This window comes from Chelonoidis abingdonii, chromosome 11 (genome assembly GCF_003597395.2).
Source record: "Chelonoidis abingdonii isolate Lonesome George chromosome 11, CheloAbing_2.0, whole genome shotgun sequence".
Taxonomy (NCBI): Eukaryota; Metazoa; Chordata; order Testudines; family Testudinidae; genus Chelonoidis; species Chelonoidis abingdonii.
This window is the reverse complement of record NC_133779.1, coordinates 8,091,256-8,109,688: the sequence shown is the minus strand read 5'-3', so window position 1 is coordinate 8,109,688 and position 18,433 is coordinate 8,091,256. Positions and strand designations below refer to the sequence as shown.

General features: G+C 47.8%; 1 protein-coding gene across 1 annotated transcript in view; it reads left to right on the top strand.

Annotated features, from left to right (window-relative positions):
- Nucleotides 1-18,433, top strand: part of LOC116835240 (scavenger receptor cysteine-rich domain-containing protein DMBT1-like) — a 633,172-nt gene that overhangs the window by 77,392 nt on the left and 537,347 nt on the right. The gene's annotated exons all lie outside the window — the stretch shown is intronic.

Below are 18,433 nucleotides of genomic sequence, written 5' to 3'. Positions count from 1 at the left end.
AGCGCTGCTGTGGCAGCGCTTTGAAGTGCAAGTGTAGCCATACCCTGAGAGGACGAATTACTGGGTGGACATCTGACCATGTAAGTTATCAAGTGTTTACAGCTGCCATTGTCCCTGAGCCTCTGGTATTTCTGCTTGTTAGTTACTTGGGTTTCTGTCTTAGCTGCTAACTGAATTTTTAGCTCTTACCTAACAACGCACTTGATCCAGCACCAGCCACTACTAGTGGTTTATTTATATAATCAGCAAATCTGAGAGGACACGTTCATCATGGTCTAATCTTGTGCAATCAGAACCAATATATTTTATTCATATTTATGAACATTTTAAACTCTTTAATATGACAAAATCTATATCAGTTAACAAAAAAATTATGTCTTTTACCAAATACATCTCTTATTTGTTTAATTTACAGCTGTAAGCTAAGAGAGTGTGTCACATTTTGGTCTGATAGGGAGGCGCATAAAACGGAATTGCAAAACTTATCAAATGCCAAAAAAAATTAACAAGTGTTAATTGAGGCCCAGACCAAATTGTTCTTTGATTATCAGTGGGTAAGTATGCTCAGTGGTCTGTGATGGGATGTTATATGAGATGGGATCTGAGTTACTACAGAGAATTCTTTCCTGGGTGCTGGCTGGTCAGTCTTGCCCACATGCTCAGGGTTTAACTGATCGCCATATTTGGGGTTGGAAAGGAATTTTCCTCCAGGGCAGATTGGCAGAGGCCCTGGAGGTTTTTCGCCTTCCTCTGCAGCATGGGGCACGGGTCACTTGCAGGCGGATTCGCTGCACCCTGAGGTCTTTAAACCACGATTTGAGCCTGTCAATAACTCAGACATAAGTTAGGGGTTTGTTACAGGAGTGGGTGAGTGAGATTCTGTGGCCGACATTGTGCAGGAGGCCAGAGTAGATGATCATAATGGTCCCTTCTGACCTTAAAGTCCGAAGTCTAAATGGCCCTTCTGCCCCACTCCCGATTGGCCCTGATATACCTAGTGTCACTGAAAAAATTTTTGAGGAGCTCTACGATAAACCAAGGGAAGAGTAGCTCCCTTTTATGGCACCCAAACAGTCAGTTAGCTATAAAATCCCTCTTGGTAGTTGTTCTCTACTTGCTTTGCCTGCAAAAGGTTAAAAAGTCTCCCTGCATAGGTAAAAGGAAGGGAGTGGGTACCTGACGAAAAGAGCCAGTGGGAAGAGTAGAACTTTTTAAAATTGGGAAAAAACTTTCCCTTTGTCTGTCTATCTGTCTGTCTGTTGTTCTCTGGAGGGAGAGGACAGAGCAGAGGCAGGGCTGAGACTATGCTGTAAAAAACTTTTCATCAGGTATGGAAATCATCAGATCATACCTAAGTCTATGGGCCAAAGACAGGCAGGTCCATCGAGAGAAATATGGAGCCTGGTACATGCATGTTCACTGAGGCCCCAGGCCTTTCCATCTAACTTTATTTACACAGCAGTTTTTGGTGGCCCTGATCTCGCAGCCCCAATAGAGTTCTCCTTCATTTCCTCCCTTCTTGTCAGCCCTGGAGCCAGGGGCTGTGGTCTGCAAGGAGAGGGCAGCATAGTAGCTGTGAGAGGTCTGGCAAACAGCAAGAACGTTTCTTTAAACCAAAACAAACATGGGAGAAGAAACTGGATGTAACCGAATGTAACCCTTCTGCCAGGAGTTGGCAGCAACAAGGGCTAGGTTCAGGGTTCCTCTTAACAATACAAAACAGAAATGGCTCGAGCTCCCACCTCGGGTGCCTCCAAGAGGCAATGCTTCCCCTCTTGCAAGCACTCAGCGGGGAAAGGAACCCAGCATTAATCTGGAAAACACCACAACCACCATTCAAAGGCCGTGTGACCCATGAGCAAATACCCCCCACCCAGAGCACACTTGGCAGTGTCCTTTGCCTCAGTTTCTCACCTTGTTGTGTGAAAGTCTGGCAAACAAATGTTCCTTTAACAAATCAGTTCCCTCTCCCTCTGCTGCACTCACCTCACAGTTCCTGCCCTTGCTCGGTGAGGACTCAGAGTTCAGAGGCAAATTCACAAGAGTTCACCTCCAACTCCGGAGGCATCAAGCAACACCTCAGCTACTGTGGCCACTGCTGCAACTGGCTCACAGTTGCTGCCATTCAGCCAGCCTTGCTGCCAGCTGCTGCCATCGTAGCCACGGCTCCACCATTTGATCTGCTGCCATTAGCCACTGGGCCATTGCTGCTCTGTCGCACCTCAGCCAGGCTATGTCTTTAGGTCCCACCACTTAACTGAGCTCTCAGTGATTTCAGCAGTTAGCACAGGACCACCCTACTAATACAGGCTAGACAATCTCTTTCCCTAAAACACTGCCTCAGGGCACACCTAAGTCTTAGCACTTAAAAACAAAATTATCAATGATCTCAGCTCTAGCAATCATCTAACCAAACCAGGACTCTCATTTGAACTTAATCACATGTGCTTTTAAACAGCAGAAAGAAAGAGAATGCTGACAAAAGCCACATCACTAGACAAAAACATTTGTCAGCACTTTCTTTCTCTATCATTGGCCTGTAGCATCCGTATCTCCTGCTTAGCAAGTGTAGTTCAGTTGAGGTGACTGCCTGATTCAGGGCCGGCTAAGCGTGGTTCTGTTGCCCTTTACTCATGCAGTAGGAATAACAACACGTAACTAGCCCTGTACTACAGTGACTGGTAACCCAACACTGGCCAAAATAGGTCACCAGAGCAAAGTGTTATATCCTTGGGGGCAGCTGGTTTAGGAAGAAATCACTTGAGGCCAGAGAGCAGATAGCTAACAAAGCTACCATTTATTTACAGACACGGAGCTCACCGAACTGGCCAAAGCTGGCTGGCCTATCCCCTAATAATCTAACTCAATTGCCACAGGAACAAAAACCATGACAATCAAATACACAAAACAAAGCAGCCCCACCTGCTGAGCAGCTGGGCAGAGTAGGCATGTCTCTGGAAAGCCAGTGTGCTCCCAAAGGATTCCTCCGGCTCATCACTAGATGGCAGGGGAGAGCTCACTCAGACCCCGCTGACACAGATTGCAGTGAAGTGATAGATTTTCAAGGATGACAAAATATTTTCCCAGCAGCGTAACTGGATTCCCGTAACTGTGACAGACCTCTTTCACTTTCAGTTTATTCTCTCTTGGACACAGAGGCTGCTCTGCTCAGATCAGGGATGCCCCTATGGCATGCACATGTATGATGTGAGCCGAGGAGATCCCAGGTATCACCATCAACCCCTATGATCCATTCCTGCTTCAGCCGCTGGGCCCCACAAATCACCCCACTGAGTCCACACTACTCTTAGCCCCTCTGGCTTGCAGAGCAAGCTTGATGGGTCCATCCTGAGTGGCACCGTAACCTCCATGTGCCAGGTCACAATGTCATTTGGTTTGGGGGCCCCTCAAACAAGGATGTGGGGTAAACTGCCCCTTTTGCCCCTACCCCCCAGTAGTCCTTCTGCCAATAATATGCACCGTTCTTAACATGCATACAGCTGCAAGAACTGCAGCCCACATGTGCAATGCACAGTGTAGGTTGAAACCAGAGGCTTGAATACAGCAGGGCATGCTGGATGTAGCTGTGAGGAAGCAGCTGCCTGTCAGAGCCCACGGCTGGGTTAACCTGCACCTCTTCACCATGGGGGCTGCACTAGATGGGGGATAACCCAGAGCTCAGCAGCTGCACACCAATGTAGCAGGGAGGGGAAGGTCCCCCAGAAGGCAGGAGAGCTGGCCCCGGTGGTGCTGGAGGGACTTGGGGTCAGGGGCACTGGAACAGGGGTGGTCAGGGGGCCAGGGCCTTCGCACTTTTTACTGGCAATAAGGGGACTGGGGTGGGGAGGAGGAAGAGAGGAATGGGGGGGGGCTCATGGTAAGGAGCAGTGCAAGGGTGAGGGATCAGAGGTAAAGGGCAGCATGGAGGTGGGGCCTTTGGGAGAAGGGGTGGCATGAGGGCAGGGCCTCAGGGAAGGGGTGGTGTGGGGGCAGGCGCTCAGGGAGAAGGAGTGGCTCAGGGGTTTGAGCGCCGCTCTTAGTGACCTTCTGAGGTTCCTTCTTGAGGTCACCACAAATCCCCCATCATCGCGCAGTCTCATCTTGGCCATGCTTTGGTCTGTTGCCATCACAGCTCTGTCCCCTCCCCAGGCAGTATGGGAGCTCTCGGTTCAGATACACTCAGCTCCGCCTCCTGTCCTTCCTTTGGCTCCTTGTTATACTTCCTCTCAAAAGTGGCTCTGTGGATCCTGTCTATAGGGTCCAGCCACCTCCTGCTGCCTCTCCCCCACCAGGCACACTGTAAGATGTCAGCCCAGGGCTCAGTTCAACCTGGCTGTGGTAAGCAGAGGGGTAAGGTTACATATCAGGTCCTTTCCCCAGGCAAAACTAAACACACTGACCCTGTAAACTTTGTAATACCATGGCAGAGTAACCCCAAGAACCCCTTTATGCCAACTGGCAAAGGGCACAGTCAACACATCATTGTCAGAATATGTAGCCAAACTGTGTCTTGTAAAAACAACGAGGAATCCTTGTAGCACCTTAGAGACTAACAAGTTTATTTGGACATAAGCTTTCATGGGCTAAAACCCATTTCATCAAATGCATGGAGTGGAAAATACAGTAGGCAGTGTGATGGGGCAAGGCCAGATGGCTACAGTAAAATACTGAGAAACAGGTATGTTAGCCCCAGGCTAAACAAATCCCTAGGACCCTGGTAACCAAATGGCAGTTGCTCCAGGTTAATCAAGGCACCTGGAGCCAATTAAGATCTTTCTAGAAGGCAGTAGAGATAGCTACTTTAATTAGAACACCTGCAGCCAATCAAGGCAGGCTAATCAGGGCACCTGGGTTTAAAAAGGAGCTCACTCCAGTCAGGCAGGGAGGAGCCAGAGGAGAAGGAGCGTGTGTGAGGAGCTGGGAGCAAGAAGGCAAGGAGCTGAGAGTGAGAGCGTGTACTGCTGGAGGATTGAGGAGGACAAGCGTTATCAGACACCAGGAGGAAGGTCCTGTGGTGAGGATAAAGAAGGTGTTTGGAGGAGGCCATGGGGAAGTAGCCCAGGGAGTTGTAGCTGTCATGCAGCTGTTACAGGAGGCACTATAGACAGCTGCGATCCACAGGGCCCTGGGCTGGAACCCGGAGTAGAGGGCAGGCCCGGGTTCCCCCCAAACCTCCCAACTCCTGATCAGACACAGGAGGAGCTGACCCAGACTGTGGGTTCCACAAGAGGGGAAGATCACTGAGGTGAACAAATCCGCCAATAAGCGCAGGACCCACCAAGGTAGAGGAGGAACTTTGTCACAGCAGGTATAAATACACAGCACATAAAAAGATGGGAGTTACCCTAAGGCTGAGCACCTAGGCAAGGTGGGTGTGCCCGTGCAAACGAGATCAGCTCCTGAAGTGCTTTTCCACAGCTCACCACTAGACAGCGGGGGAGAGCTCGTTCAGACTCTGCTTCCACTAGAAAAACAGGAAAACAACGGCAGAATCCGCACATCTGTACTAACCAATCCATAGGGCTGCGGGTTCGCCTTAAAGTGAGAGGGATTAAGGTTGCCATCGTCCTGCCATTGTGAGGTTGCCCCAGAAGCTGAGGTTTGTTTCCTTTTTATGCCCCTATTCCTTACACCCACCTATTTCTGAGACCACATTCAATTAAGTCTTGGCCTCTTGGCCGCATGTGTCATTCCTGCTGCCCATTTGGGGTTACAGTTATTGTTGTACACAGCTGCACAGACAGACAGTTTTCTGTACAATGTGGTTGACGAAGGCTGGCTAAATAAAGCCTCTGTGGTCTAGACCAGGGGCATTCAATAGGACGACTGCGGGTCGAATCTGGACTGCAGACACTTTTGAATGGACCCCAAAATCTTTTTATTTACTTATTATCATTATTATTATTTTTGTATTATCTCTGGAGTCTTGATCTTGACTCAGGGGGGCCTGCATTGGCCTGATAAACCCAGGGTCGTTAGTTCAATTCTTGAGGGGGCTACTTACGGATCTGGGGCAAAATCAGTACTTGGTCCTGCTAGTGAAGGCAGGGGACTGGACTCAATGACCTTTCAAGGACCTTCCAGTTCTATGAGATAGGCATATCTCCATATATTTTTATACCTTGACCAAGAAATGTGGACCTTGACAAAAAATAATTGATAACCCCTGGTCTAGACAGTCAATCACAAGCTATATATTGTTAAAGCTGCTAAGCCAAGGTTACTTACTAACCTTGGCATAATGTGGCCTTGTGCTAGCTATTACTACTGCTAGCTAAATACTAGCCATCAGGCCCACTGCTAAGCCTATTATAAAACAATTGTTACGTTTCTTCGCTGACTCCTGTTGTGTTTATTCCTTTAATTTCATTTACGCTAATTGAACAAGCATCTTAACGCTTTCCAAGATATAAATGATCACCTGAGCTCAGGTCAGGGGATAAAGGTTAACACAACACAGTAGGTTGCCTTGGGCAAGTTGTGTTCACCACCGAATAGAAAAAGGAGATTGTCATTTGATACAGATACAGCCCACCCCACCACAGGCGGCGTTTGGGGTTGTGTCATCTTCCCGGTGGAACATCTTGCTGCTGGGGATGTACGATTTCTGTGAGCTTATTACCTTAAGCCTCTGCCGTAAAAAGGAGATGGTAGAAAAGTCAGCAGCCTTCCCAGCATGCATTGCTCCTATTTTGTTTGCGTAGAGCAGGGCCTAAGTGAAAGTCCAGCTGCAGGTGAGAAACTCAGAGAGCCCATGGAGTCCGCGGCAATAGGTTTGGGCTGATCTCTGGGCCAGACCTCCAGCTGATGTAAATTGGCCCATTGACTCCAATGGAGCAGGACCAGTTTACTGCAGCTGGGGATCCGGCCCTGTCAAGATTTTTTCCCCCACTTTGAACTTTAGCGTCCAAAAAGTGGGGACCTGCATGATCACTTTTAAGCTTAATTTCTAGCTTAGATCTGGTAACGCTGCCACCAGCCAAAAATATAGTGTTTGGCACACTGTTCCCCAAAACCTTCCCTGGGGAACCCAAGACCCAACCCCCTTGGATCTGAACACAAGGAGAAATTAACCTTCCCCCTCTTTTTCCCCCCAGACTCTCCCCTCTCTGGGTTGCCTTGAGAGGCTATACAGATCCAAACTCCTTGGATCTTAAAACTGAGAGGAACTAACCCTCCCCTTTCCTTTCCCCCCACCAATCCTTGGTGAGTTTAGACTCAAGCCCTTGGATTTTAAAACAAGGAAATATCAATCAGATTCTTAAAAAGAAAGCTTTTAATTAAAGACAGAAAAAGTAAAAATTATCTCTGTAAAATCAGGATGGAAAATGCTTTACAGGGTACTCAGATTCATATAGACTAGAGGGACTCCCCCCCCCCAGCCTGAGATTCAAAGTTACAGCAAACAGAGGTAAAAATCCTTCCAGCAAAAAGACACATTTACGAGTTAAGAAAACAAACATAAGACTAATCCGCCTTGCCTGGCTATTACTTACAATTTTGAAACATGAAAGACTGATTCAGAAAGATTGGGAAAGCCTGGGTGTACGTCTAGTCCCTCTTAGCCCCAAGAGCGAACAACGAACAAAACAAAAAGCACAAACAAAGACTTCCCTCCACCAAGATTTGAAAGTATCTTGTCCCCCCATTGGTCCTCTGGTCAGGTGTCAGCCAGGTTCACTGAGCTTCTTAACCCTTTACAGGTAAAAGAGACATTAACCCTTAACTATCTGTTTATGACAGGCCCTTTGACTTCAATGGAGCAGGACCAGTTTACTGCAGCTGGGGATCCGGCCCCCGTTTGACTACAATGGAGGTATGGCCAATTGATATCAGGGGTGACCTGGACCCTCTGTATTTATGTGAACAAAAGAATTAATCCTGTTCTTTATTTAGAAGTGACTCTCCTCAGGACAGTTTTTAGTATTATGAAGTTTTATTAGATTTCACAGCACCCAGAATGTACGTGCCTTTGTCTGGGACAGACACAAGGGTACAGTCCATGCGCTCAGGGACTTAGCATTTTCCTGTAGACATGACAGGTAATGTGGGGAGAAAGAGTATGGGTCAGCCAACATTGCAACAGACAGCAGAAATAGCAACTTTTGCCCCTCCTTAACTCCATCCCTGCTGCCATTTCCAATGTGGTTCTGTCCCTCTAGCTGGTATAGGTCTCAGGCTGTCTGGATGGTGCATTATGGAGGTTTAGCTGGTGCATGTCTCAGGCTGTGGGGATGGTGCATTGTGGGGGTTTAGCTGGTGTATGTCTCAGGCTGTCTAGATGGAGCCTTGCAGGTTTAAAACAAACAGAAGGAAGGTTTTTTTCCACACAACGCACAGTGGATGGATCATGTGATGATTGCCTGTTCTGTTCATTCTCTCTGGGGCCTCTGGGATTGGCCACTGTCAGAAGACAGGATACTGGGCTAGATGGACCTTTGGTCTTACCCAGTATGGCCATTCTTATGTTCTTATGTTTCCCATCAGCTCCAGAATAGGACTGTGTAGTCCCAGATACAGGGCTGGCAACTGGTGCTGCAAAACTCTCTCACAGGCCTTCCTGACCCCTCTCATATCAACATATGCAAATGCCTGGCTCCAGCTCCTGCGAATGGGACACTTGAAGCAGCTGTAGGGTATAGGAATTTTTCTGCACGTGTCTATGACCAGACTGCTGACAATGGGGCTCGGCTCTGGCACCTTGCCTCGACCTCAGCAGCACCTTGCTCTGCAAGGGCCCCCATTGGGACTAACTTGCAGAGTGTGGCCAGAATGACCAGAGGAGCCAAGAACCTGCAGTCAGGGCCAGTTTGTGAGAACAGCTGGGAGCATGTTGGGTGCTCAACCCATTTGGTAATCTAGCTCCATCTGTGGGTCCTGGGCCCCTGGAATTGTGATACTGAGGATCTAGTCACTCAGGAGGTGAAATTCCCTTCTCAGAGGCCAAAATACCATGTAGGTTATATTTCATACAATCATAGAAGACTAGGGTTGGAAGGGACCTCAGGAGGTCATCTAGTTCAACCCCCTGCTCAAATTAGGACCAATCCCAACTAAATCAAATTTTGGGTGCTTCATTGGGGTTCTTGGGACTCCTACTGACTTTGTGCACAAGTGGGATTTCATCCAATGCGGCTGAGAGTGGTCAGATCTGGTCTTCCCATCAGTCATCTTTACGACTTGTCAGCTGGCTTTGGAATGGTTCTGCTGCTGAGCTTTGTTCCTTCTCAGGTTCTTGGCCCAGCCCAGGGACTGAGCAGTGATTGATTCGCAGGGGTTCTCTGGTGAGCTTCTTTCTATGACCCTGAGCCCATTATTTGCTTTGTTCGGGAACAGCTATACTGGTTGATTTTTTCCCCCTGGACAAAACAAAATAATAATCTGAACAGAAAAGATGGGGGGAAAATCCACTGAAAATTTGCCCTTTGTGGGTCTTGGATTCTTCATGAAGAGCATTCCAAGTCAGGGTGGTGTCTCCCTCTCGTTTGGGATTTCTGAGACAGGAACACCATTTTCAGGCGTGTTACTGGGTCAGCTTATGAGAGAAGCAGTTGGGCAGAGAAGATGGCTGCTGGGAGCTAGGTGGCTGTGGAGTGTAGCTGGGAGGAGAAACTCTCTCTTCAATTAATACTCTAAGGGCAGCTTTGCTGTGATTGGACATAGTTGCAGAAATCTGAACGTTATGTGAGGTCACAACAAGGGCAGTTGTGTTTCTCCCAAGTTGGTCCTTTTGATAGGTACTGGACAGAGGCCTGTGGCCACACATTGTGTGGTAGAGACTTTCCAATTCCCTGCAGCTCATTCTGCCCTTGCGGATTGCAGGGCATATTGGAGGCGGTGCACGTTGTGGTCAAAGGGGTTGGAGAACATGAGGATAAATGAGAATCCGGGCCACTCATATGCAAGAGCCCCTGCAACTCCCCGGACACTGAGGTGCCTTTTCACAAACACGCATGTCTCCTTGCAGCCAGGGCTGATGGCTGGTCAGGGGGGGATGAAGGTTTGACCACTGTAACAGAAAAAGCTGTGGGGAGACAAGAATTCTTTTTTGTGACAGTGCATCCTCAGCAGGAGTTTATTAGAATCAATCACGAGTTAACAAAGCAGAGACGGCATTTAGTCATCTGATTACAGCATTGATAGTCTTGACAACTCTCACAATTTTATCATCAGTTTTATGAATCTGAGTGTTTCTCTTAAAGCTCAGCTGCTGGAATCTCAGCTTTTGTTTGTTTACAAAAAAGTCTAATTGTAGTGGAATTGGGTGGTATCCCTTTAAAGAGTATGTGAACCCTCTCATGGAACTCAATGTGTTTGATGTTTTAGAAGTCACCCAAAACTAGTAGATCTGTAGTTGGTGGGTAGCTGGGCCTGTAAAGCTGGCAAACAGAGTCGCTAAACAGAGTTATCAGGGACTCAGCTATTCTGTGGTTTCTTTGTATTTTTACTATTGGGCAAGGCACATAGACACAGCACTAGCCTCTGGAGTGGGGACAAAAGCTGGGAGACATGACCAGAAAACCAAAGAAAAAGCCCCTAACATTCATTCTTTCAGTGTTTCCGTGTCTGGCAATTCCCTGGCAGCGAGGTAGGTTTGGCTCCTGTGGGCACCCATCTGATGATGATGTGAAACGCTCATGCTATTCTATTCCATTCTGTTCTAAATAGGTTCTTATATATAGGTTCCCCTGAGTGTCTGGCTCAGGGGATACTGCCTCTGATTGGCTCCCTTCCACACTGCCTGCCTCCTGGAGAAGGGCAGCCAGTCAGGATTGCTGCCAATGTCCCTCCACCCCTCAGGAATCGAGAGGCTTTTTTGGGTGGGGGATCGGCAGATGGACACATTGCTCACAGGAGGGGAGGAGGGAATGGAAAGAGCTCAGCAGCTCACGGCAGCTCTGCTCCCCCTCCCCTGCTATAAGCAATGGACCAGTCTGTTCAACCCCTCTCCTCTCCCTCCCAGCAGCATCCAGTCTGGGAAAGGGGACAGGAGCATTAAGATCTCCTGGAACTCCCAGAAGTCAAAATGATGAACTTCTTACTTGGGGGAAAGGGCTGCTGTGGGACTGGGAGCACAGGATTCCTTTATTACTGGGTTTGAGGGATTAAATAGATGTTGTCATGCTGAAAGGAGCTAGCGACTGCCAGCAGGAGGAGTCCAAAGACAATCCCAGCCCTTGTTAGAGACAATGGGGGCCAAGCCCCCTTCTACAGGTTCCTGCAGGCTGTAAAAACAGCTGGGGCTGAGGGTGAGCATCAAAGATACCAGATCTCATAGCCGGGCAGAGCTAGGACATGGTAGGGCAGGGGGCTTCGCTTGGGAGTTTACTCCAACTGTTAATCTTCGTCCCCCTTAAATATTTGCGCCCAACTTCTAATTGGAATGTATCTCACTTCAGCTTCCCCTCATTGGTTCTTGTCCTGCCTTTCTCTTCTAGATTAAAGAGCCTTTTGGTACTAGGATTTTCTCTCTGCAGAGATCACACTGTGATCAGGTCACCTCTTGATTTTCTTTTTGATAAACTAAACAGCTCGAGCTCTTTAGCTTCTGAGGGTGAGGCATTTTCTCCAGCCCTCAAATCATTTTTGTGGCTCTTCTCTGCACCCATGACAATTTTTCACCATCCTTTATATAACATGGACACCAGAACAGGATGCAGCATTCCTGTAAAATCACCTCTTTGCTCTTACTCACAGCTCCCCTGTTTATACCTCCAAAGATGGCATTAGCCCTTTTTGTCACATTATCGCACTGGGAGCTCATGCTGTCCACTGAGACCCCTCAGTTCTTTTCAGGGTCACTGAATTCCAGGATACATTAAAGGGAGTAAGAACTGGCAGACAGATCTCCAAAAGCTGTCATCATGGAGGCTCATCATCAAATAGGGTGTTTCTAGGGCAGTTCTGCAGGGATCAGTTCTCATCATTTTTATCAATGAGCTGGAAGTAAATATAAAATCACTGATGATAAAATTCTCCATTCTGTAGATGTGCCCTGCATTCCTTGTTCTTAAATGTATAACCTTGCATTTGGCTATACTAAAAGAGATGTTGTTTAAGACCAAAAGAACAGCCATACTGGGTCAGATCAATGGTCCATCTAGCCCAATATCCTGTCTGCCAATACAGCGACCAATGCTATGTGCCCCAGAAGGAATGAACAGAATAGGGAATTATCAAATGATCCTTTCCTGACCATCTTAGCTAATAGCCATTGATGGAACTGTCCTCCATGAACTTATCTAATTCTTTTTGAACCCAGTTATAGTTTTGGCCTTCACAACATCCCCTGGCAACAAGTGGCACAGGTTGACTGTGCATTGTGTGAAGAAATACTTCCTTCTCTTTGTTTTAAACCTGCTGCCTATTCGTTTCCTGGGCTGTGTTATTGAAAGAGTAAATAACATTTCCTTACTCACTTTCTCCATACCGGTCAGGATTTTATAGACTTCTATTATAAGACCTCTTAGCCGTCCTTTTTCTCAGCTGAACAGTCCCAGTCTTTTTAATCCCTCCTCATATGGAAGCTGTTCTATGCCCCTAATCATTTTTATTGCCCTTCTCTGCACCTTTTTCAATTCTAATAGATCTTTTTGAGATGTGGTGACCAGAACTTCACGCAGTATTCAAGATGTGGGCATACTATGGATTTATATAGTGGCATTTGTTGTCAGACGTCACCAGTGTGGTGCCCTGCTCTATCCAATGTTGATAATAGTCAGCTTCATGCGTGTGTTCCCTCTGTGTGTTGCCCCAGTTCTGCGCAGATCACTGACACAGCAGACCTCGAGAGAACCTCCAGTGACCACAGACTCCAATAAGGTATGAAGGCACCCGGCCAGGTTTATTGTCAAACAAAGCACAGTAATAGTTCCCAGCAGACTCTACAAGACATACTATGAATATGTACCCTCTGACAATGGAGCACCCTAGGGGAAAAATTGGTGGGTGCTCTGCACCCACTGGCAGCTGCCCTCCCCACCCCCCCAGCCCTAGCTCACCTCCACTCCGCCTCTGCCTCCTCCCCTGAGTGCTCTGGGGCTCCGCTTCTCCCCGTTCCCTCCTAGTGCTTCCCGCCGTGAAACAGCTGATTCACGGCGGCAAGTACTGGGAGGGAGCGGGGACGAGGGGGAACGTGGCGCACTCGTGGAAGAGGGAGGGCCGGGGCGGGGATTTGAGGAAGGGGTCCAATGGGACAGGGAAGGGGCGCAGTTGGGGCTTGGACTTTGTGGAAAAGGTGGTAATGGGGGCGGGGCAGGGGCACGAGGGGGCTGGGTGGAGGCAGGGCAGGGTGGGGGCAAGCACCTACTGGCGCCTGGAAAAGTTGGCACCTATGCAGTCAGTGGTGGGACACTGCCCCCTAGGCTGGACAAAGACATCCACTCAAGGATGCATTCTTATACACGGGTACAAACAAGCTACACATTATGCGTGATGCATTGAGGTACAACCCCCTTATGCATTAGGGTGCTGCCTCTCTCCTGGTACATTTTGGTTTAAACAAACAACTCTATCATCATAAAAAGAACAAGAGTACTTGTGGCACCTTAAAGACTAACAATTTTATTTGAGCATAAGCTTTTGTGGGCTACAGTCCCATTTCATCGGATGCATGTAGTGGAAAAGACAGTAGGAAGATATATATCTACACAGAGAACATGAAACAATGGGTGTTACCATACACACTATAAGGAGAGTGATCAATTACCTACTCTATTTTTCCCTACATGCATCCAATGAAGTGGGGCTGTAGCCCACGAAAGCTTATGCTCAAATAAATTTGTTAGTCTCTAAGGTGCCATAAGTACTCCTGTTCTTTTTGTGGATACAGGCTAACACAGCTGCTACTCTGAAATCTATCCATCATATTATCCTTTTGACCTGGTCTTTAGGATGGGTCAGCCTGTTCCTCATTATCTCTGTGGAATGTGTTTGTACCAGAATGTTCTGGTGCCATCCTGGCACAGGTTCATCCTGTTGGTACTTGATAACTTTTAGATATGTGCATACATGCAATTAGCAGCCTTCTTCTTGCCAACTTCTGTCAGCAGGGCCTGCCAGTGGCTCACAGCTTAACTCTGCTTTATGTTAGCAAAGTCTTGATCATTACTTTAGCTTAGGTCTCAGGCCTCATACCAGGCCTCTGATAACAAGGTTTTATGCTTTGGGGCCTCATTGAATCATAGAATGTCAGGGCTGGAAGGGACCTCAGGAGGTCATCTAGTACAACCCCCTGCTCAAAGCAGGACCAATTCCCAACTAAATCATCCCAGCCAGGGCTTTGTAAAGCCTGACCTTAAAAACCTCTAAGGAAGGAGATTCCACCACCTCCCTAGGTAACCCATTCCAATGCTTCATCACCCTACTACTGAAAAAGTTTTTCCTAATATCCAACCTAAACCACCCCCACTGCATTACTCCTTGTTCTGTCATCTGCCACCAGATGTGCTACCAGAACAGCCTAGATCCATCCTCTTTGGTAGTTAAAATCCCCCCTCATTCTTCTGTTCTGCAGACTAAACAATCCCAGTTCCCTCAGCCTCCTAATCATTTTTGTTGCACTTCGCTGGACTCCTTCCAATTTTTCCACATCCTTCTTGTAGTGTGGGGCCTAAAACTGGACACAGTACTCCAGACGAGGCCTCGTCAATGTCGAATAGAGGAGAATGAGCACGTCCCTCAATCTGCTGGCAATGCCCCTACTTACACAGCCCAAAATGCTCTCAGCCTTCTTGGCAACAAGGGCACACTGTCAACTCATATCCAGCTTCTTGTCCATTGTAACCCCTAGGTTCTTTATTGCAGGCCTCATCTTACTACAGCATTATGATATTTTCTGTCTTGTTATCTATCCCTTTCCTAATGGCTCCTAAAAATCTCTTCACTTTTTTTGACTGTTGCTGTATATTCAGTGGAAGTTTTCAGAGAACAATTGATGATGACTCCCAAATCTCTTTCTTAAGTGGTAAAAACTAATTTAGACCCCAATATTTTGCACGTATAGTTGGGATTACGTTTTCCAGTGAGCATTACTTTGTATTTATCAACGTTGAATTTCATCTGCCATTTGGTTGCCCAATCACCCAGTTTTGTGGGATCCTTTTGTATCTTTTCACAGTCAGCTTAATCATGTGTTGTCTGCAAATTTTGCCACCTCACTATTCACCCCCTTTTCCAGGTCATTTATGCATATGTTGAACAGCACTGGTCTCAATACAGAAGTAACCTGAATGGGCTCAGTTTACCAAGCAATCCAGATCCCTCTAAATGGCTGCCCTGCCGTCATCATTAGTTACCACTCTGTCAATGTTTGTGTCATCCACCAGAAACACCCCTATTCAATGTGGATTCCTTATTGATAATTACTTGTTGAGATCTGTCAGTTAGCCAGTTCTTAGTCCATTTCTGTATTGTATAGTGCTGGTGTGTTAATTTAGCTCATAATTTGTCTAATTTTGGGGAGTTAGGCCTATTGAAGCACCACACACACACTAAATCTGAAGCACCTTATATATATTACTGGTTGGGATTATCCTCTGTTTGCCTATAATGCCTGCTGTTGTTTGCCTCTACTGTATTCAGGGAAACAGGACTTTGTAGATTTATTGTGAACAAACAAGGTCATAGCTGGTGAGTGAGATTAGACAGCTCAAGCTGGGGAGGGGGTTTGGGATCCACCTGAAGGGGCAGCTGGAACAAGCTGTTAGAGGAGGAGAAGAATCGAGATGGTGAGCTAGCAGATGAACTGGAACTGGAGTAGGTGGAAGGTGACAATATAAAAGAAGAACAGGAGAACAGAAGGAGGGGATGGGGAAGTGAGAAGGAGGAAAGAAAGTAAATAGGAAAGGTTTTAGGTCAGGAGAAGCAGGGGGTGGGGAAGAGACCTACGTACGTGAGCAGATTCTATTAGAGAAGGGAAGTAGAGAGAAATAAAATCTACAGACATACCAGAGAATGAATATCACGGGGTAAAACCTGAGAGGAATTTAATTCATGAAAAAGGGAATTGATGAAAAAGCTGTGTGAGATGAAGCCAGATCCTGAAAACAGTAAATGAAAGGCCCACGTCACAAAGGCCATAAAGCAGTGGTTCTCAATCAAGGGTATGTGTACCCCGAGGGGTACGCAGAGGTCTTCCAGGGGGTACATCTAGCTATTAGCCTTGACTAGCGAAGTCAGTACAAACTAAAATTTCATACAATGACTTGTTTATACTGTTCTATATACTATACGCTGAAAGGTAAGTACAATATTTGTTTTATTTTATAATTATATGGTAAAAATGAGAAAGTCAGCAATGTTCCAGTAACAGTGTGCTGGGACACTTTTGGTTTTTTATATCTGATTTCATAAGCAAGTAGTTTTTAAGTGAGGAGAAACCTGGGGGTACGCAAGACAAAGCAGACTCCTGAAATGGGTACATTAGTCTGGAGAGACTGAGTGCCACTGCCCTAACGTACATGAACAGAGAGAATGGCTGTCTGAACATCTATTGACAGAATACAGGTCAAAGGGGCCTAATGGACAAGTGAGGCTCCACTAGGTGAGGGATAAACTAGCTTGCGGATAAACTAGCTTGCGGATAAACTTGAGGAGAAGAGGTCCAGCCCAGGAACACTGAATCTAAGGAGCACTTTGAGCCGAAGAGGAGCAAAGAACAGGACAGCAAGCGTGGAGCTGGATTTACAGCAAGGAGAGGAAAAGTTGATTCTTCTCTGAAGTGACAGTATATTATTAAGTATAATCTTTTATACTTAATATATCTTTTGTTCTTGTTAATAACAATGCATTTGGTACAAACTGCACAGAGTGTACAAACTCACAAAGGTTAATGAGTTGGGATTCTGTTATTATAAATAGTAAGTCTTTGGTAATGTTCTGTGTTATTTATGCTCCTGGTACAATTTGGGGGTTTTCCTTTATAAGGTTCTAAAAATATAAAATGATCCCCTTGATCTTGATTTATCTCTGCCTCCCCTCACAGTTAGTGTAGCCTCTCCTGGCCGGGTCACCACATCGGTCCCCCAGCCTCCTTGTTACCTCACTGCTTGGAAGAATCTAGAGACGCTTGAACTGGAGAGCGCTTTTCTCTTCAGCATTCAGGGCATCCCAGCGCTTGCTCTCATTTACTCTGCTCCAGGTGAGGGAAAGGCACTGAGGGTCCTGTTAACAGAGCTGTCCCACCAATGTGTGGGTCCAGAGAGGTTCCCAGCTTGAAGCTCAGTATTAGGGGCGGCTTTAGGCACCAGCTAAACAAGCAGGCGCCTAAGGCAGCAAAATATATTGGATGGCATAATGCTTGGGCCCCAGCTCATACCTGAAGCAGCATCCTGGGCTGGATCCTGACCGCCCCAGGGGGCTGTAACCAGCCTGTTCTTCTGACACCGAGTGCAGCGGAGCAGGGAGATGGCTAAGTGGGGAATGTGTCCCTGCTGTTCTCCCGCGGGAAGCGGTCACCCCCGACCCCCTCAGGCAGGAGCCAGTAGCGCGGCCCTGCTCCGGCTGCAGAGGACAGGCTTGTCCCTGCCACTGCAAGCTGAGGAGTGGCCCATCCTCTGCAGCCGGGGCAAAGCCACACTACCGGCTCGCACCTGGGGTGGCCGCTGACCGTGGGAGAGTAACATGAACAAGCTGAGGAGAAGCAGCCCGTCCTCTGCATCCAGGGAAGGGCTGTGCTACCGGCTCCCACCTGGGAGGGTGGGGGGTGGCTGCTGACCACAGGAGAGCAGTGTGAACAAGCTGAGGAGCGCCCGTCCTCTGCAGCCAGGTCAGGGCCCCACTACTAGCTCCACCAGGCTGTGGCAGGGGGTGGCCACTGACCGCAGAAGAGCAGCAGGAGCCGGTAGCGCAGCCCTTCCCCGGCTGCCGAGGATGGGCCGCTCCTCCTCAGCTTGTCTCCGCTGCTCTCCCGTGCTCAGCGGCCACCCCCCACCCCCACGCAGGAGCTGGTAGCGTGGCCCTGCTCCGGCTGCAGAGGACGGGGGGGAACATAGCGCCCGGGCCGGCCACTCCTCCTCTGCTTGTCCCTGCCTCTGACTCCTCCTCCTCTTCCGCTCTGCACCGCCTGCTGCCAGGGGAGAGGAGTGGGGAGCAGAGCGGCAGCCTGGGCTGAGCCCAGCTTGTGCCAGGGCCAAGGCGAACACCAAGAATAAGCGGGGCTGGGATCCTGCAGCAGCCCCAACTCCTGGCCCTGGGAGCGGCGATGATGGGAGATGAATCCACCTCAGGCCAGATCCGCAACAAGGTAAGAGTTGGGCCAAGTGGGAGGGTTTTGTTAAAATTAAATGTTAAAATTACACTAGTAGGAAATTGTTTTATTTCACTAACTACAAATTCTCTGTTTTCATTTTTTCAAAAATTTTGAACAGTCTGCAAAATGCAAACGTGCAAAAGCAAAAATATTAAAAAAAAAAAAAAAAAAAAAAAAGCTGGG